Source organism: Mixophyes fleayi, chromosome 9, assembly GCF_038048845.1.
Source record: "Mixophyes fleayi isolate aMixFle1 chromosome 9, aMixFle1.hap1, whole genome shotgun sequence".
NCBI classification, from domain to species: domain Eukaryota; kingdom Metazoa; phylum Chordata; class Amphibia; order Anura; family Limnodynastidae; genus Mixophyes; species Mixophyes fleayi.
Window position 1 is genome coordinate 92,080,653 of NC_134410.1, and position 20,453 is coordinate 92,101,105.

The following is a 20,453-nucleotide window of genomic DNA, read 5'->3' on the forward strand; positions in this document are numbered from 1 at the left end:
GCCTGCTCCAAGCAGGCCTTGGTCCCATCTTTCGATGGATTTTATTGTTGACCTTCCAGTATCTGTGGGCCATAACACCATTTGGGTAGTCGTGGACCGATTCAGTAAGATGGCACATTTTATATCCTTACCCAAACTACCGGATGCCAGGACCTTGGCTACCTTGTTTCTGACCCATATCTTTCGTCTCCACGGTCTTCCTGAAGACATCATCTCGGACCGAGGATCTCAGTTTATTGCACGATTTTGGAGATCTTTTTGTAAGTCCATTGGGATCAGTATCAGTCTGTCCTCAGCGTATCACCCGCAGTCGAATGGACAGACAGAAAGAACCAACCAGTCCTTGGAACAGTTTTTACGCATCTATGTTTCGAAATTTCACGATAACTGGTCCTCTTTTTTGCCCTGGGCTTACAACAATTCCTTCCATTCCACAATACACACATCCCCGTTCTTCTGCAACCTCGGATTCCACCCGAAGTCCAACTCTTTCTCTACTGCTGTTCCCAGTGGGGATTCTGGAACACCTGCTTTTACGGCCAGGTTGAGATCTGTCTGGAAAAAGGTGCACTCTGCACTGGGTCAAGCCTCTCAAAAATCCAAGGCTTTCGCTGACCGCCATCGTGTGCCATGTTCTCTGAAAGTGGGGGATCGGGTTTGGTTGTCCACACGGAACATCAAGTTGAGGCAACCTTGCAAGAAACTAGGGCCCCAATACATTGGACCATTTTCAATTGAGAAAAAGATAAATCCAGTGGCTATCAGGCTGAAACTCCCACCTTCTTTAAAAATACCCTCGACATTCCATTGTTCGCTTCTGAAGAAAGTCGTTGCTTCCAGCAGATTCAGTCAGCCTTCCTCTAGCAGGCCTCGGCCTTTGGTTGTGAATGGAGACCAGGAATATGTCATTGAAAGAATCCTTGACTCAAGGAGGGTCCAAGGCCAACTTCAGTTCCTGGTGCACTGGAAGGGTTATGGCCCTGAGGAGCGATGTTGGATACCACAGAGGCGTCTCCATGCTGGGAGACTCATTAAAGAATTTTTCAGGAAATTTCCCACTAAACCTGGGTGTCGGGGTTCCTTAACCCCTCCTCAAGTGGGGGGGGGGTACTGTTACGAGCCGCCGCGGCTCGCTTCCTGGGTCCTCTGGCGTCCTGGCCGTCACCTTGACGACCGGGACATCATTTCCAGTCTCTGGCCGGCCGTTGCCAAGGCAACGGTCCGACGCTTCTAATCTGGCGCTGCGTCCCGGCGGTACTAGTGGCCGGGCGCATGCGCGCAATTTAATACAGCCTGTGGGCTGATTAATTTAATTAGTATGGGGGCTGTTAAGGCTCAGAGCTAGGCTCTGATTGGTGGCTTGTGGTATTTAGGGCAGTGAGGTCTGCAGCCTCACTGCCGGTTATAGCGTTCTGTCCTCAGTTCTGCTGCCTGCTTGTTCTCTCTGTTGGTTACTATTACCTTTGATTGACTACCCGTGTTTTGACCTTTGCTTGTTCCTGGACCGTTGAACCTTTGCTTCTAACCCTGACCCTTTTGCCTGGATTCCGGATTTTGCTCCTTTTGCCTGTGTGTTTGACCTTTCGCTTGTCCCCGGATTTTGTACCTGTGCTAGTGACCTTTGACCTTGGATCCCCTTTTCACTACAGCCTGCCAATCACTCCACTCCTGGGTTCTCCTTTAAGTCAGTATACGTTACTCGACCCTCGGTCGGCCCACAGCCAAGTCTGTCCCCACCACTAGGGGCTCCAGCGAACACCGGGCCTTCAGAGTAGTCCCCGAGTTTCACTGTACTGGCTTGGGAGTTCCTAACACTGGCGAGAGGTTTATTACCTCCCTCCATGAGGGTTTCTGCCCTTATCCTGTTATCCAAGGGGAAGGATCAGTCACGCATTGAGAGTTGGTGCCCCATCACCCTTCTTAATGCCGACAGAAAGATTTTGGCAAAGGTGCTTTTTAACAGACTGATTCAGATTTCTGGTCAATTACTTTCTCCCTCACAGCATTGCACTGTGAAGGGCCGAAGTACCTTCAGTGCTGTCCTGTGGGTCCGGGAGGCCATTGAGCGGTGTCATGCTGAGAAGTGGGGAAAATATCTCTTAGCCATTAATCAGTCCAAAGCCTTTCACAGGGTAGATAAGTACCTTTGGGCTCTACTTTTGAGGTATGGTCTTTCAGCTCATATGGTGAATTGGCTTTATACCATTTATAAGCACGCCAAGAGCTTCCCTCTTGTGAATGGTTGGGTGGGCCAGTCCTTTAAGGTTGATTCTGGAGTAAGACAAGGTTGTCCCCTGAGCCCCCTCCTGTATGTGTTTGCAATTGATTCTCTTATCTGGAGGATAGAAGGCGGCTCGATAGGAGGGGTGCTGTTGGGTCCGGAACATCCTTTGAAGGTAGTGGCCTACACGGACGATGTCACTGTTGTCTTGTCGAGTCCTGCAGAAGCAATAGTGGTAGCAACTCTGGTCTGCAGTTACTCCGAGACCAGTGGCTCGAAAGTAAACCATGAAAAGAGCAAAGCTTTCTGGATGGGGGAGGTAGGTTGCCAGTTCAACCTTCCAGACAGCCTTCCCCGGGCTAGTGATAAGATCTAAATCTTAGGTATCCAATTTGGCCTTGCTGATTACGCCAAGCAAAACTGGGAATTACGGCAGGAGGTAGCTTCCTGGAAGGTAGAGAGCTGGAAGAGGTGGAAACTTTCTTTCAGGGAAAGGGTTGACCTTGTGAAGATTTTTCTGATTCCGGTATTTCTGTACATCAGTTATGTGTGCCTTTTGCCAGAATCTTTATGGTCTAGTGTTTATGCAGTTTTCTTTCAATTACTTTGGGGGAATAAGATGAACCTGATCAGGGGTGTTGTGTCCTACAGATTGAGGGGGAGGGGGGCCTGGGGATGATTAACCCAGTGCTGTTCTGTCTTACAACTTTTTTAAAGTTGCATCTTGGTAGTCTCTTTCTTGAGGCTCCCCCTCAATGGGTGGGTGGCTTCAGGGCTTGGGTGCATCCCTTTCTTAATGTCTGGATAAAGGGAGGCATGGTAAGGAGCTTTTGGCTTCGTCATATGTATCTAGGACCTTGGGTATCCCTTGCCTTTCAGGGGTAAGTTACTCGGAATGGGCTTACGGAGCATTTGGGGATAGGTGGCGGAACTTTAATTTTGACACACTTTTTCTTGTTAGCTTAGTTGCTAGGTACTAACCCAAACTGCGGTTTTAAAGTGGCAATGGTCCAGCCATTGCCTCTTTAAAACCGCATTTTCGCTTAGGACCATTAGAATTAATGTAATTTCTTAGTGTCCATGTTTTGCAAAGTCACTTTTTACATTTGTTGGGAATTGAAGGTGCCTCAAATACTACTTGTCACTTACATGGTAGGTCGCTATTTTTACATAATCAGTGTTGAAGTCATTGTGATATTGTCAGAATCACTAGGTGGAATTAATGATACCTGCAAGCAGTTGGCGCTACTGAGTACTGAGGCGCGGAGTCTAACATGCCCCTGGTTTTCACCAGGAACCCCCGCAAGGAGGTATGGACTTCGCTGCAAGGGACGTGCAGGTCGCGGCCCTCAGCATCAGTCAGCTGGCGAGGTAACAATTGAGGCAGCGGTGAGAGCCCACCAGGATGCAGGATGGAAGAGTAGTCAGCAAGCTGGGTCAAAACCAGAGGAACGGATATAGCCAAATCAGAAGCAGGAGAATGGTCAGGAAGCCGGGTCAATACCAAATATCAGTCTAAGCCAGAATCAGGAACCAAGGAGAAGTCAGGAACAAGCCGGGGTCAGAATCCAAATAACAGAAACACAGGAACAAACGCTGGAGCAAGGCTGAAGACCAAATACTCTGGCACTATACATTTGTCAGAGGCTGCCTTATATACCCTATGTCACTCACCAGGCTGTGAGTGGTTCTTCCCGTGTATTTAGGAACCGTGGCCGTCCACCATCCTGAGGGTCTGCGCATGTGCAGCCCTTTCAAACCTTCAGTTCATGTTCCTTTTAGTTAATTGGCTGATCAGGCAACACTCCCTATTTAAAGCACCTGAGTTCCATACCTCGTTGCCTGATCTTGGAGTCTCATTCCCCATGAGCCTCTGAAGGTGTTCCTGTGTTTCCTCGTGTATTCAGCTCTGCTGATTCCTGTGGTTTCCAGACCACTTCTACTCCCTGTGGTTTCCAGACCACTTCAACACTCCTGTGTCTCATCGTGACTGTATTAGCTGATTCCTATCCGCTGCCTCCGTGCACTACAGTTATCAACTCACTCCAACTCTCCTGTGTTTCATCGTGACTGTATTAGCTGATTCCTATCCACTGCCTCCGTGCACTACAGCTATCAGCTCACTTCAACTCTCCTGTGTTCCATCGAGACTGCACCAGCTGATTCCTATCCGCTGTCTCCGTGCTCAACAGTTCCAGCTCATCTCAACTCTCCCGTGTTTCATCGAGACTGCACCTGCTGATTCCTATCCGCTGCCTCCGTGTACCTGCGGTGTCCTGCTTGCCGCTACCCTTCAGTTCTATTCGTGTCTGCAGCCAGCTGATCCACTCTCCGTGCTTCTACAGTGTTCCTGCCTGTGTCAACTCGCCTGTCTGCATCGGATCAACGCCTCGCTGCTTTCATCTCGGCTAGACCATCTCTACACGTCAGTGTTCTCCAGGTGTCCAGTCCTATATACTACTGCTTCCTGAGTATTTGTTCTCATCTCTGCTGGTCTACCTACCTGTGCGCTGCACCTACTTGATTACCGCTTCTACCCTCCTGGGACTTCGCATCCTGCCGGCCTCCAGCCGTTCAGGTATCTCTGCACTCCTGTCTGACAGCCTGCTCCTGAACCACGGTATGTATACTTCTCATTGACTGTGCTGGTGTATTGCATATCTTGCTGGACTGAGTTGTTCTCCTCTGGAGTTTACTATCCGCTGAGTCTATTGCCATCATTTGACTGTGTTACCTTTTGCCCGGATAGTTCCTATGACTTTGTATTATTGTGCTGTGCTGTTCAGTCATTACTATATTGTGCATATCATCGTGGGATCAAGTTCAGTGTGCCCGTGTATACTCTGTATTGCAGTTCTCTCCCCGTGCTCCTCCTCACATATATATTCGGTGGTACAACTTGCTAGAGGCAGACCACTGATCCCTGTTTCCCGAGTCACCTGTTTCCAGTATCCTCTCACATAGCAGTGGTACAACTTGCTAACGCAGACCACTGACTTCCCGGATACCTCCACCTGGATTCCATTCCTTCACATAGACAGCGGTACAACTTGCTAAACGCAGACCGCTGACTCTCATCACCTCCTCGTTGCTGCTGGACATTCCTCCTCACTATAGCAGTGGTACAACTTGCTACCGCAGACCACTGACTACCCTCACGTTTCCTTTGTCCATTCAGTTCCTCGTGTATTACTACCTGTATACTACCAGTGCTGCTAGTCATAGACTTTCCACGAGCACTCTCTACCATCTGCTGTCTCCTGTTCCGTGATCACCCCGCTACCAGAGTACCAGATTACCATCTATACTACTCTGGTAAGTCCATCACCTGTTGATCCCTGGGTAAAAACTCCTAGTGCCCGTGACAGTAAGATCAGGCCATGACAGACCCAGATTCGGAACCTACAGCTAAAGAGATGCTGCAGCATCTGGTTACCCATGTGGAGCAACAGAATGCTCGCCAACAGCTGTTACTACAATGTTACCAGACATTAGCCTCCCAAGGAACATCTGGACAGAATGTTACAGCTAATGTTGAAGCTCCTGTGCTTTCCTCTGTTTCCCCAGAGCCATCCCAGGTGTCTACGGCTTCCACGCTTCACCTGCCTACTCCGTCAAAATATGATGGAGACCGCAAAACTTGTAGGGGTTTTCTCAACCAATGCTCAGTTCATTTTGAGCTCCAACCTCAAAAATTTTCTACCCATCGTTCCAGAGTGGCCTATCTTATTTCATTGTTTTCAGGACAAGCGCTGGCTTGGGCTTCCCCTCTGTGGGAGAGGAACGATCCAGTAATACAAGATAGTGCCAAAAAATTTTCTATGTTCCGAAGTGTGTTCGATGAACCAGGTCGTGTGACCTCTGCTGCTTCCAGCATTCTCCGTTTACGTCAGGGTTCTCGTACAGTAGGACAGTACGTCATTCAATTTAGGATATTAGCCTCTGAACTTCAGTGGAACACTGAAGCATTAATTGCCGCCTTCTGGCAGGGGCTCTCCGATAAAATTAAAGATGCACTGACTACCCAAGAACTACCTACGTCTTTAGAAGATTTGATTTCCCTCTGCCATCGTGTAGACATGAGGTTTCGTGAAAGGGAATCTGAAAAAACAACTTCAGTTAAAGCACCTCTTCGCTCAACCCCTCAATTTCGTCCAGCTTCATCTCCTGTGATACCCATGGAGATTGGACGTTCCAAATTAACTTCTGAGGAGAGGAACCGAAGAGTAAAGAATAGACTCTGTATCTATTGTGCTGATTCCACACATATGCTCAATTCTTGCCCCAAGAAATCGGGAAATGCCAGGCCCTAACTAGTTCTGGAGAGGTGAAGTTAGGGTCCCTGGAGTCCTCTCCATGTTCTACGAAACTAAAAGTCTGCGCTTTTGATGTTACAATTTACTTTGCTACCAAATCTTTTGAGTCTCAAGCACTGATTGATTCTGGAGCAGCAGGAAATTTCATTTCTAAATCCCTAGTGAATCAATGGTCCCTACCAGTGATTACCTTGAAAACACCGATTACTGTGACTGCTATAGATGGATCACGTCTCATCAATGGTCTCATCACTCAGAGTACGTCTCCAGTAACGCTTCAGATTGGTGTGCTGCACCATGAAGAGATTTTGTTTTTAATTCTTCCTGTTACTACAAGTCCGATTGTTTTAGGCCTTCCATGGCTTCAATGTCATTCTCCCCAGATTGACTGGCGCACTCCTCAAGTTACGTCTTGGGGAGCTGAATGTCATCATCGTTGTCTTTCCCAAGTCATTCCTCTTAAAATACAGCAATCTTCCATCTCATCTTCCTCACCGGGACTCCCTCCGCAGTATGCTTCATTTGCCGATGTGTTTGATAAAGCTCAGTCTGAACGTCTTCCTCCTCATCGTTCTTGGGATTGTCCGATCGATCTTCTACCTGGCAAGACTCCTCCTAGGGGACGGGTGTATCCACTTTCGTTACCTGAAACTCAAGCTACATCTGAATACATCCAAGAGAACCTCCAGCGAGGTTTTATTCGACCTTCTACCTCTCCCGCTGGAGCCGGGTTCTTCTTCGTAAAAAAAAAGGATGGATCACTACGCCCCTGCATAGATTTTCGTGGACTTAACGCCATTACCATTAAAAATCGGTATCCCATTCCTCTGATTACTGAGTTATTCGATCGCATTAAGGGAGCTCGGATCTTTACCAAGTTGGATCTTCGTGGTGCCTATAATTTAATTAGAATCCGGTCTGGTGACGAATGGAAGACAGCTTTCAACACCAGAGATGGGCATTATGAATATTTAGTAATGCCTTTCGGGCTATGTAATGCCCCCGCTGTCTTCCAGGGCTTCATTAATGAGATCTTTCGGGACTTGTTATATGTATGTGTCGTTGTCTACCTGGACGACATATTGATCTTTTCACAGGACCTGCCTTCTCATCACCAACATGTGGCAGAGGTCCTTTCCAGACTCCGGAAAAATTCATTATTCTGCAAACTAGAAAAATGTTCATTCGAGTTGCCCCAGATTCCATTTTTGGGTTATATTGTCTCCGGAGTTGGTCTACAAATGGATCCAGAAAAGGTGAATGCTGTGTTACATTGGCCTCAGCCAACTACTCTTCGTGCCATTCAGCGTTTTTTAGGTTTTGCCAATTACTATAGACGCTTCATTCAAGATTTCTCGTCCATTGCATCTCCTATTGTGGCCCTGACTCGCAAAGGAGCCAATACTAAGCAATGGTCATCTGAGGCTCTCCAAGCCTTTCAATTCCTTAAAGAGTCCTTCTCCTCTGCTCCCATTCTTCGACAGCCTGATGTGACACTTCCCTTCTTCCTAGAAGTAGATGCCTCTAATGTTGGCTTAGGAGCCATTCTCTCTCAACGATCGGAGCAACAAAAATTCCATCCTTGTGCCTTTTACTCCCGGGGTCTCCTGCCTGCGGAGAGGAATTACACTATCGGGGACAAGGAGTTGCTGGCTATCAAAGTAGCATTAGAGGAGTGGAGATACTTATTGAAGGGAGCTCGTCACCCTGTGACGATTTTCACGGATCATAAGAACTTGTCATATCTACAGTCTGCTCAATGCTTGAATCCTCGTCAAGCAAGATGGTCTCTTTTCTTTTCTCGTTTCGAATTAATCATAACCTTCAAACCGGCTGTCAAGAACAAAAAAGCTGACGCTCTATCCCGAGCTTTTGTGACGTCCTCTGACGTTGAAGAGGTTTCCAACCACTCTATACTAGACCCCAAATGTATTTCGCTGGCTGCTTCTTCCACTAAAGTGCTACCATTTGGGAAAACCCTCGTGCCTTCTACTCTAAGGAGGAAAATCCTTTCGTGGTTCCACTCTTCTCGTTTTTCTGGACATGCTGGTGAACGCAAGACTTTTGAGATTCTCTCTCGAAGTTACTGGTGGCCCTCGATGAGGAGAGACGTCAAAGAGTTTGTAGCTGCTTGTGAATTGTGTTCCCAGTTTAAGACCTCCCGCAGAACCCCAGCGGGTTTGCTTCAACCACTACCCATTCCATCCAAGCCTTGGACCCATATTAGTATGGACTTTGTTACTGATCTTCCTAAAAAATACAAAACCTTATGCGCTCACTAACTAGAGATATCTAATTAATAAACTGTATAGATATGTGGGATCTGGTAGATATACTTAGATCAAGGCTGGTTAGATGTAGCAGTTTTTATTGATAGTCCCTATAATGGTAATAGTCAAATGAATACCTGTAAATAAAAAACACCCTATAGATAATAACACAATATTATATTATATTTAAAACATTAAAATACACTGGTAAATATACATGTAATCCTGACATGTATATATTGTTTAAAAGAAGCTGGCTCAACAAGATATAACCATGGAGGTTATATAGTAAAAACATGAACTGGCTGACAATGATAAAAAAGCAATCAAAGAGTATATATGGCAGTCACAGTATTATAATGATTGGAGAGTTGTTTCAGATATACAGATGAGTGAACTGACAGTACATATATCCGACTGGATCCACATGGAAGTGATACCGATACTTGCGTTTTGCTGAGCAGTCTTCAGTATTAGATCAGTCCCAAAGTGTCTCGCTGCGTGTTTGTAAGAATGTCAGTGTTCAGATGTTAAATCGCTCACAATAGCGGGTGATCAGTCTATTGCCATCATTTGACTGTGTTACCTTTTGCCCGGATAGTTCCTATGACTTTGTATTATTGTGCAGTGCTGTTCAGTCATTACTATATTGTGCATATCATCATGGGATCAAGTTCAGTGTGCCCGTGTATACTCTGTATTGCAGTTCTCTCCCCGTGCTCCTCCTCACATATATATTCGGTGGTACAACTTGCTAGAGGCAGACCACTGATCCCTGTTTCCCGAGTCACCTGTCTCACACAGCAGTGGTACAACTTGCTAACGCAGACCACTGACTTCCCGGATACCTCCACCTGGATTCCATTCCTTCACATAGACAGCGGTACAACTTGCTAAACGCAGACCGCTGACTCTCATCACCTCCTCGTTGCTGCTGGACATTCCTCCTCACTATAGCAGTGGTACAACTTGCTACCGCAGACCACTGACTACCCTCACGTTTCCTTTGTCCATTCAGTTCCTCGTGTATTACTACCTGTATACTACCAGTGCTGCTAGTCATAGACTTTCCACGAGCACTCTCTACCATCTGCTGTCTCCTGTTCCGTGATCATCCCGCTACCAGAGTACCAGATTACCATCTATACTACTCTGGTAAGTCCATCACCTGGTGATCCCTGGGTAAAGACTCCTAGTGCCCGTGACACCCTAAGGTGCCTCCTGATAGGGTTAGGGAGATTTTGGCGGTAAGACATGCTGGCTGCAGACAGGTGAGCAGAGATAGCGTCCCGCTTTTAGGCAACAGGACGCGGTTGCTTGGAAGGTGCAGGCGTCCGTCACCTGCACCGTGCGGAGACGGCGCCTGACAGATATTTTCTTAGTATCTAGTGTGTCAAGTATATATGAGCCGGGAAACCCTACCACACTTTTTGAAACAATCTGTGTTTTACTTAGGCCCATCTGTAAAAAAAATTTGCAAAGTAGAATTCACAGCAGGAACTCCAGATGGAGGTAAATCATGAAATGAAAGAATCTTAGGATGAAATCCCTGAAGGGCAAAGAAAGGAGAGACCAAAGCAGAATCATAAAAATGGTTATTATGGGCGAATTCTGCCCAAGGTAACAAATCAACCCAATCATCATGCTTGACCGAAATATAGCATCTTAAGAATTTCTTGAGCTCTTGATTGGTTCTTTCAGTTAGCCAATTAGTTTGATGATGATGAGTGGATGAAAAATTTAACTTAATCCCACAAACATGACAGAAAGCTCTCCAAAATTTTGCCAAAAACCAAGCTCCACTATCAGAAACAATCACGTCCGAACAACCGTGATGATGAAACACTTCTTTTATAAATAGCTGAGCCAGAACAGAGGCAGACGGTAGAACCTTCAAAGAAACAAAATGGGCTGCACAGGAAAGGCAGTCAGTAATAACCCATACCACAGTGAATCCTTTGGAATTAGGCAAATCAGTAATGAAATCCATAAAGAGATGACTCCGAGGGCGATCAGGAATGGAAAGTGGATGCAGCATCCCATAGGGAGATTGTCGAAGAACTTTTTTTTCTGCACAAGTAGAGCATACAGCTACAAAATCTTGCAAATCCGAGTGTAAAGAAGACCAGCAATAACCAGAAGATATTAGTTCCTTGGTCTTCTTAGTACCGTAATGACCAGCGAAACGAGAAGCATGAGCCTACCTGAGAAGTTTGGGATGCAGATGGGGTGGAACAAGAAATTTCCCGTGGGGAATACTTAGGTGAGTAGGAGTGGTAGCCACAATACATTCTGGATCAAGGATAGGTCTCCCAGAGACAAAAATCTCAGAATTAGTAGCGTCAAAATTATGAGAGAGAGCGTCTGCTTTTTTATTTTTGGAACATGGCCTGAATGTGATAATCATATCGAAATGAGAAAAAAATAATGACCACCTGGCCTGCCGAGGATTGAGACAGGATGCAGATTGTAGATATAGCAGATTTTTATGATCTGAATAGACAGTTATAGTAAATAAGGCCCCCTTAAAATGGTGTCTCCATTCATCCAGGGCCAATTTGATATCGAGAAGTTCTCTGTCACTGATACCATAATTCCTCTCCACAGAAGATAATCTTTGGTAGAAAAAGCCACATGGAGCAAGTTCTTTTGGGATAATATGGCTCCAACACCAATAGAGGAAGCATCCACTTCAAGGAAAAAAAGGATAGTGGAATCAGGCTGTTGTAGGATAGGAGCAGAAGTGAAGGCATTCTTAAGTGAAGTAAAGACCTCAACAGCCTCAGGAGGCCAAAGCTTAGAATTGGTGGATTTCTTTGTTAATGCAGTAATGGGCGCTACCAAGGAAGAGAACCCCTTAATCAACTGTCTGTAGTAATTAGCAAACAACAAAAACCACTGAACCACCTTAAGACCACAGCCTGGGGCCACTCCAATATTGCCTTAAGCTTCTCATGGTCCATTTGAAGACCAGAGCCTGAAACTACATGTCCTAGGAAGATAAGTCATGTAGTGAGGGCTCCACTTTTTTAAAAGTATTTATGCGTGTATTTATTTTAAAAAAGTGGAGCCCTCACTACATGACTTATCTTCCCTGAAGAAGCAGTAAGCGAAACGCGTAGGTCAACAAGAGGACAGCTGCTACCTGAAACTCTGCCTGTAACTTCAGTACTGAGTCCGGAACAGCGCTCGTCTCTCTACTTTTACCTCTAAGCCGCATGCGCATGAGCCACTTGATGTTAGCCGCGGCCGCGACTACACCATTGTTTGTAGGCTCCAGCTACCGTCGGCATCCGGAGATCATTTCGGGAGGACGTAGCAGCGATTTAACCCCATAGGGGTAAGTGACACCAATCCACACTTTTGAAGCAGACTGTATTCCCATTATATTGCCTTGTTACATCGATACATATTAGGAGTATCTCAACTCTGCTACAGCTCTAGGACAATCGAGCCAACCCTCATCTTCTATGATATGCTGAAATACACTTCATCTATCCGGTTTCTGATGGGAACCAGGGCCAGTTTGTCTTTCTAGAGACTGTGAACTTATTTACCTCTTGTACTTGTCTTGGATATTGGGATTCACTTTACCTAACCAGCTACCTGGGACCTTTGTGTCCAATTATATAGGACTATTGCTGATTGTATAGGTTTGAGCCGTGTGACCATTATTTCTCTATATGCTTGTTTGAATATATAGGTTGCAACCTTACATTGTTTGTAACCAATACAGTTTATGTCATTATTAAATTGAGTTCAACTCACATATCACCTATTTGTGCGCTAGGGAAAACCTCTCTCTTTCAATATACCTATTTGAAAAATGTGTTTGACAAAAAAAACAGTTTTAAAAAAAAAATGTGTACTTTTAATACTGTTAGAGTAAAAAAGGCAAATAACTCACCAACTACTTGGCCAAACAAGGGTGAATCTGTGTCTTGAACATTAATCCTCTCGACAATCTCACGGGGCAGTATCTGGCGCAGCTCCTCCTCATAGCTTGAGTATTTGATACGAAATGGGGGGCCACCACCCGTTCTTTTTGCTGCCCTCCTTTCCTCTGCCATTTTTTCTTTCAGCCTTCTCTTAATGTCCGAGAATCACTTGCGGCAGTGAGCCACTGACCACTTTAGTGGGCCCACCGCGTTCACGGCCTCACAGACTCTCCCCCACATTTGGTGGCACCGCCTTAGCAGAGTACGGGCTGCCAGGTTCCCTAATATGACCTCATAGCAGGGAACTATATTGTGCACCAGCACACAATTTTCATCATGGGAGAAATGGACATTCCTCCCTGATTTGGTCTTCCTGCCCTGTCCTGACTCCTCAAAGCCTTCCTCACCTTTCTCTGCCCCCTCCACCTCCATCTCCCTCTCCTCAGCCTCTGCTCCCCTCCTATCTCTGGACATATTCACACAGAATACAGAAAAACAATAAACACTGAAGGACTGACAAACACAAAGGACAAACTAGACTAACTACAGAAACACTCACAACACACTCACACACAAGTAACAGAGATAAAGGACTAGACAAATACAATAGATACAAGACAGAAAATAAATGAGAAAAAAAAATGCACAAAACTGAAAAAGACCACAGGAGTACTCACACTTCAATCAGAAATCGCTCCACCAGATCACTATACACCAACTCTCACCAACTGTCACCAAAGCACAATCCTCCAAACTCCTCTCTCTATAATCCTCAAAACCCTATCAAAGAAAAAGTGGCAGGCCAGTGCTTTATATAGGGCTTGTGATGTCAAATCTACTGACTTTGAAAGTAGCCAATAGTAACAGGCCATGAGAAAGGTGTATTTTTTTTAAAAAACGCCATCACACGAAAGCGCCGTCATTTAAAGCAAAAGCGCTATGTTCAATTCAAAGCCGCCGGCGGCTTTGAGCATTACATCCCTCCGTGACATCGCCGGCGGCTTCAACTTGAAGATGAAACGTGCCCATTCGTAAAATCCGGCTGTTTGCAATGCAAACCCGCCGGAAAAATGCATCTATGCATGGCGGCTTAAAGACGCCGAGCATCCCACCTGATAGTAAATCTAGCCCATAGTGTCTTTTATGCATACACTTTTGTATTTTGCCTTAATAAATTTATGTATATATGTTTAACCTAGCTTTCTTTTTTTCTTTGTTATTTATTTTTGCCTTTTAGGTTCCAGAGCCTAACGATAAGAGCTGCAGGTTTAATTTTTTTCTAGGTCGTGATTAGCGCCCAATATTGTTTGTGTCTTTTTTGACATGATATGGGATAGATGGTAGTTAAGAGATCCGGCAGGATAAAGGAGAGCAGATTCTGTAGAGCTAGTGTAATATGACATAGTGGAGAGAGATTGTTTAGCTGACTTAGCACAGTATACTCAGAAGAATCCAAGCTGCAAACAGTGGAACGCCGGGTCGAATACACTGAGAATACCCCACACTCAGGAGAGTCACCGGACACACTGGTGCTCAGACAGCAAAGAGATCATAAAGGATAGCCAGGTCGGATACACAGGAGCACAGGAAGGATGTAGTCAATGAGGATAGCCAGGTTGGATACCTGGAAGAAAAGAGCGTCAGCTGAGATCGGGAACAGGAACGTGGAGAGGTAAGTTTCTTACACGCACACAGTGTTTCTGCAAAATTTGCCTTTTGAAAAATGTATAGCTTATGAATAAAGAAGAGACAATGAATTTCAATTCATTGGCTGTGTGGTTGGGGTAGAACTAAGAAAATTTAAGTCGAAAGTCCACTGGTGAAATTTACAAATTTTGCACTCAAATTGAGAACAAGGTGAATATTTTGTAGAACAATTTTGAAAATGTCTCTATATGCGCTTTGTTTTTCAGATATTTTTTATTTAAAGTATTTTGTATGTATTATGTATAATTTGTGTTTATAATCTGTTATTTCTGATGTAATATCTGGTGCCATAGAGAATAATGAAATATGTCCATTTCATCTAATAAGAATTATGGGCTCCCAGGCAATTTTTTATCCTGGGCTGAAATGTACTAGTGATAAGTTTGAAAAACGTTATGCCTCATCTAATTAAAAATAGTAAGTTTAGATCAATAATATAATTTTTTTTTGGGTTGGGTAAAGTAACCAACTGATGGGTTACAATGTAGACCCTTTATTAAAAGTTTCTTCATAATATGAGTTGAGTTGATCACTGCACCAATTCGAACACACTACCCCACCTGGGAACTATAGTCACCGCTTACCGATGGTGCCGTATTGACTGCTAAGCCACAACCTTCCGCTCCTTTACTAGCTCTGTTGGAACTCAATCCAATGTTACCCCAATTCTTTCAGAACCACAGAGAGATAGGATTCACTGAAGTTTACATGATCCAACAACCAGTCCAACAGGAGTCAGAACCCACACTTGTCTAAGAAAGAGGCACTGTTGGTGGTGCAATACAGTTTTTCATGCCCCTCTTAGTTCCCACGGTGTTGTGACTTCAGCAGGGCAGGTCTTAAATACCTTTAATATATAACACACAAAACGTCTTTTAAACAGAGAATTGCTTGCTTTTGATGTTTGCAGACCTCACATGATACCAAGCACTGTTGGTTTAAAATTAAAGAATGCAGGAAATGTCATAAAAATGTACATATTGAAAGAGTATGCAAGTCAGAAAGAATATACAATAAGCTAATTGAACCGGAAACTCACTATGAACTAAATAAATCTTCACAGATTCACAAGATGACAGAAAACAGAAGAAGATTTATCCTGTCTTCAGTATAACAGTAGCAGACAGCCAAGTAATATGGATCACCCCTGTAGTGGCGGGAGTTAAGTTAAAAATGGAACTGGCACAGATTTTGCCTTTCAGCTATTGCAGTCAGGCCTGGCGCTACCATTAGGCAGCTTTAGGCTTTGGGGGTGTCACTGAAGGTTGCTGCCAGGCATTTGGTGTAGGTTGCATGCAAGACTGGAAAACAGAAGATCTGGTTAATCACTGCACCTCTTGTTTTTCAAGGTAGGGTCCAAACAGCCTAATGTTGCAGTAAACGGCCCCTATACCTCCTCTGACAGGCAGCTGTGGGACCTTCCCTTCTCTCCAGACTACAGGGTGCACTGTTGGCAAGCGAAAGTACACAGCGGTAATCTGAGATGTGATCAGCTGTCCTCTGACAATTACAGGGATGATGGACCAGAAACAGGTAAGTGGGGATCGAGGGAGGAATTAAAATAATTGGTGGGAAATAAATGTTGAGAGGTTTAGACATGAAAGTTGGGAGTTGATTGTTAATGATCTTAATTGGGTACTTTTGATAACGCTGAGAGAGGTAATTATTAAGGGTGGTTAATGAATATAAATATAATTATTGATGTTGGGTTTAATTATTAAGTTTACTGGTAGTCTATTAAAACATTGTCAAATAGTGATGCAAATATTAAGAGGTTAAATCAATTGTTACCTGATGCACAACCCATATTTGAAAAAGTAATAGGGATCGGAACATTATTTTAGATAAAAAAAGCCAACATTGTATTTGATAAAAAAGCTACTCTGGACTTTCACAAAGCTTTACCTGTAACATATGCTATTCAACCAACTGTTAAGGTAGAGCTGAAGAAACTAGAAAATGATGGAGTGAGTAGGTCACGGCCACAATTCCGGTATTGAAGAAAGGTATATTGGAAAATATTTGCATGTATGGTAACTTTAAAACAGTGATTAATCCAACACTGTACGCAATACAAATTAAGGACATCTTTGCAGCTCTGTCTGGAGGAGACCACTTTACAAAAATATATTTGGAATACTTGCCAATCAACACACACAAAGGTTTATTTCAATACAACTGTATTGCTTTTGGAATAGCTTCAGCTTCAGCAATTTAGCAAAGAGCCATGGATAAAGTTTTGCAAGGAATACCTGCTACTCAATGCTACCTTGAAGTTATTCATTACAGAAAAAGATGATGAAGATCATTTAACCAATCTTACAAGTGTACTCACAAAAATACATGAATATGGGAAGAGAGACAATCAAGATAAATGTGAGTTATTTAAGGAAGAAATTTCTTACTGGGGACGTGTAATTAAAAAAATGGTTTGCTCAAGACCGAAGACAAAATTGAAGCAGTGTGGTGAGCATCATGAACCTAAACCATGGCCCAGTTGAGATCTTATCTAGTGAATTATTATCACAGATTTCTTCTTCCAATATCAACGGTATTACACCAATTGAATGCTCTCTTACAGAAGAGAGAAGCATGGAAATGGTCTACATATTGTGAAAAGGCTATTCAAGAGACAAAGAAGCTGATCACATAAAACACTTTGGCCCATAGCTACCTATCAAGTTTGCATGTGATGCCTCACCTTACGGAATATTGGCAGTTTTATCACATACCCTACGAGGTGGCAGTGAGCAACTAATCAAATTTGCATTGAGATCCTTAACAGTGGCTGAACGTAATTAAACACAAATTGATCATGAAAGTTTAGGTTTTGTATGGAGAGTATATAAATTCCACCAGTATCTATATGGACAGAGGTTCACATTGGTCACAGACCACCAACATCTGGTGTCTATGTTCAATCCCAATCCATAGCTGAAAGTTCCTTTTTATTCTCCATGTTCCTGGGAACTCACTTATGAGAGTGAATGTAATGGAACTTCATTGCAATGTTTATGGATTGCTATTATTCCCTCTTCAACAAGGTGATGAATCTGTTCAAATGATCCCAACACATATGTATCACTCTATACTGGTAGAGCAGCTTCCAATAACTAAAGCTCTCATTAAGGGGCCTATTTATCATGCTTCGTTTTTTTTGGTTGAAACTTTTCAATCCTTATTTCCTTGATAAGGATTGAAAGTGTCCGGCAATGTATCAAAAAATATCTCAGGGACAGCAGTGCCGACTCACCTCTTCATCGCAGTTCCCTCTCATCCTCTTCTCATCCGAAGAAAGCTGTAGTGAACCTCTCCTTTTTTTTTGTTAGTGCGAATGCCAACTGAAACCTTCGGGCATGCACACTAACATCCTGGACGGCAGGAAGGTGAGTCATGTGACAGGTGAGTCACATGATCCCTCCACACATGCGCTATCCAGCTCTGCTCTTCGGAGCAGAGCTGACAGATAAGAAGGCTTTCAGAAATTGTACGCCAGCTTCAACTGGTATACATTTACATGTAGAAAAATAGAAAGTTTTCACAGGGCAGACTTTAATACATAGCGTTAATGAGCACTCCCCATAGACTGTTATGGGGAGTGCTCAGAAAAACGATAATACATGCAAAGCAGCAGATATCTGAGATATCTGATGCGATGCTAGAATAATACATAGTAATTTAGTGGTAAATCCCTGAAAACAACAGTTTTGGGGGATTTAACAGGGGGATAGCTTTGATAAATAGGCCCCTAAGTGAGGAACCAGAAATTATTATTATTATTAATTTTTATTTACAGGGCGCCACTAGGTGTCCGTAGCGCCGTACAGGGACAAACGAAATTACAATACGAGGAGAGACAGCACAGTACAGTAAACAATAAGCACAGTAACTCCGTGAGCTCAAAGCACAGCTAGGGGCGGGGGAGGGGAGAGGGGAAGGTCCACATACGACGGAGCCCAAGAAGGAGGGCATGGATGACAGGGAGACCCCCAGGGGGGAGAGGAGGGAGCGAGAGGGGACGGGGGGGGAAGGGAAAGAGTGCCCTAGAGGAGGAGGGCAAGGTAGCTGGAGAGCAGAGTTGAAAGTGGTGAAGACAGGAGGAGAGTCGACCCTGCTCAAAGGAGCGTACAATCTAAGGGGTGGGGTAGACAGACAAAGAGACACGGGGGAGAGAGGGAGAGAAGGAGGAATGGAGGATAAGGATAAGGGAAGGGGAATGAAGTGGAAGAGGTAGAAGAAAAGGTAGGAAATTAAGTGGGAGACTGGAAGGCTTTAAGAAAAAGGTGGGTTTTTAAAGCCCGTTTGAAACTGGACAGATTAGGGGAAGTTCTGATGGAGGGAGGGAGCTTGTTCCAGTGGAGGGGGGCAGCGCGGGCGAAATCTTGGATACGCGCATGGGAGGAGGTGATCAGGGGGGAAGAGAGGCGACGGTCATAGGCAGATCGGAGATGGCGGGATGGAGCATGAATAGAGAGGAGGGTGGAGATATAGGGTGCAGTGGAGTTGGCGAGGGCCTTGTATGTAAGAGTGAGGAGCTTGAAGAGGATTCTGTAGGGGAAGGGGAGCCAGTGAAGGGATTGGTAGAGGGGGGAGGCAGACGAGGAGCGGCAAGAAAGGAAGAAAAGCCTAGCGGCTGCATTAAGACCAGATCGAAGGGGAGCAAGATGAGAGTGGGAGAGGCCAGTGAGGAGGAGGTTACAGTAGTCCAAACGGGAGATGATCAGAGAGTGAATATGACATTTGGTGGCATCTTGGGAGAGGAAGGGCCGGATGCGAGCGATGTTACACAGCTGGAAGCGGCAGGATTTAGCAAGAGAGAGAATGTGGGGGCCAAAGGAGAGAGAGGAGTCGAGGATGACACCGAGGCAGCAAAGTTGGGGGACAGGGGAGATAGAGGTGTTGTCGACAGTGATAGAGAGGTCAGAAGGGGCCGAGGTGTGAGCGGGAGGAAAGACTATGAGTTCAGTTTTGGCGAGGTGGAGTTTGAAGAATCGGGAGGACATCAGGAGGAGATGGCAGAGAGGCAGGCGGACACCCTAGAGAGGAGGGAGGGAGAGAGATCAGGAGAGGAGAGGTTTAGTTGGGTGTCGTCAGCATAGAGGTGGTAGTTGAGGCCATAGGAGCTGATGAGTTCACCCAGGGAAGAGGTGTATAAAGAGAAGAGTAAGGGTCCCAGAACAGAGCCCTGAGGGATCCCGACTGGAAGGGTGGACGGTGGGAGAGAGACCCAGAGGTGGTGACGGAGAAGGAACGGCCAGCAAGGTAAGAGGTGAACCAGGACAAGACTGAGCCGGAGAGGCCAAAGGATTGGAGGGTGTGGAGGAGGAGCGGGTGGTCGACGGTGTCAAAGGCAGCAGAGAAATCAAGGAGGATGAGAAGGGAGAAGTTACCCCTGGCATTAGCAGAGAGGAGATCATTGGTGACTTTGACCAGGGCAGTTTCAGTGGAGTGAAGGGGGCGGAAACCAGACTGGAGTGAATCGAGGAGGGAATTTTCCAAAAGGTAGGAGGAGAGACGGCTGCAGACAAGCCTTTCAAAAATTTTGGAGGCAAAGGGAAGAAGAGATATGGGGCGATAGTTGGAGGGAGAAGTGGGGTCAAGATTAGGTTTCTTAAGAATGGGGGACACGAGAGCATGTTTGAAGAAGGAGGGGAAGATGCCGGTGGAGAGGGAAAGATTAAAGAGGTGGGCGAGGTGGGAGCAGGTGGTGGGGGAAAGGGAGTGAAGAAGGTAGGAGGGGATGGGATCCAGGGGACAGGTAGAGGAAGGGAGGATGAAATGAGAGAGTGGACTTCCTCACCCGTGGTGGGGAGGAAGGAGTAGAGGGGAAGGTGGCTGGGGGGAGGACGGAGGAGTGGGGGGGTGGACGAGAGAGAGGAGGAGGAGATTTCAAGTCGGATGGCCTCAATTTAAGAGGAGAAAAAGGAGGCGAAGTCGGAGGCAGTCAGGGAGGAGGGGGTGGGAGTAGGGGGTGGGGCCAGGAGAGTGCTGAAGGTGGCGA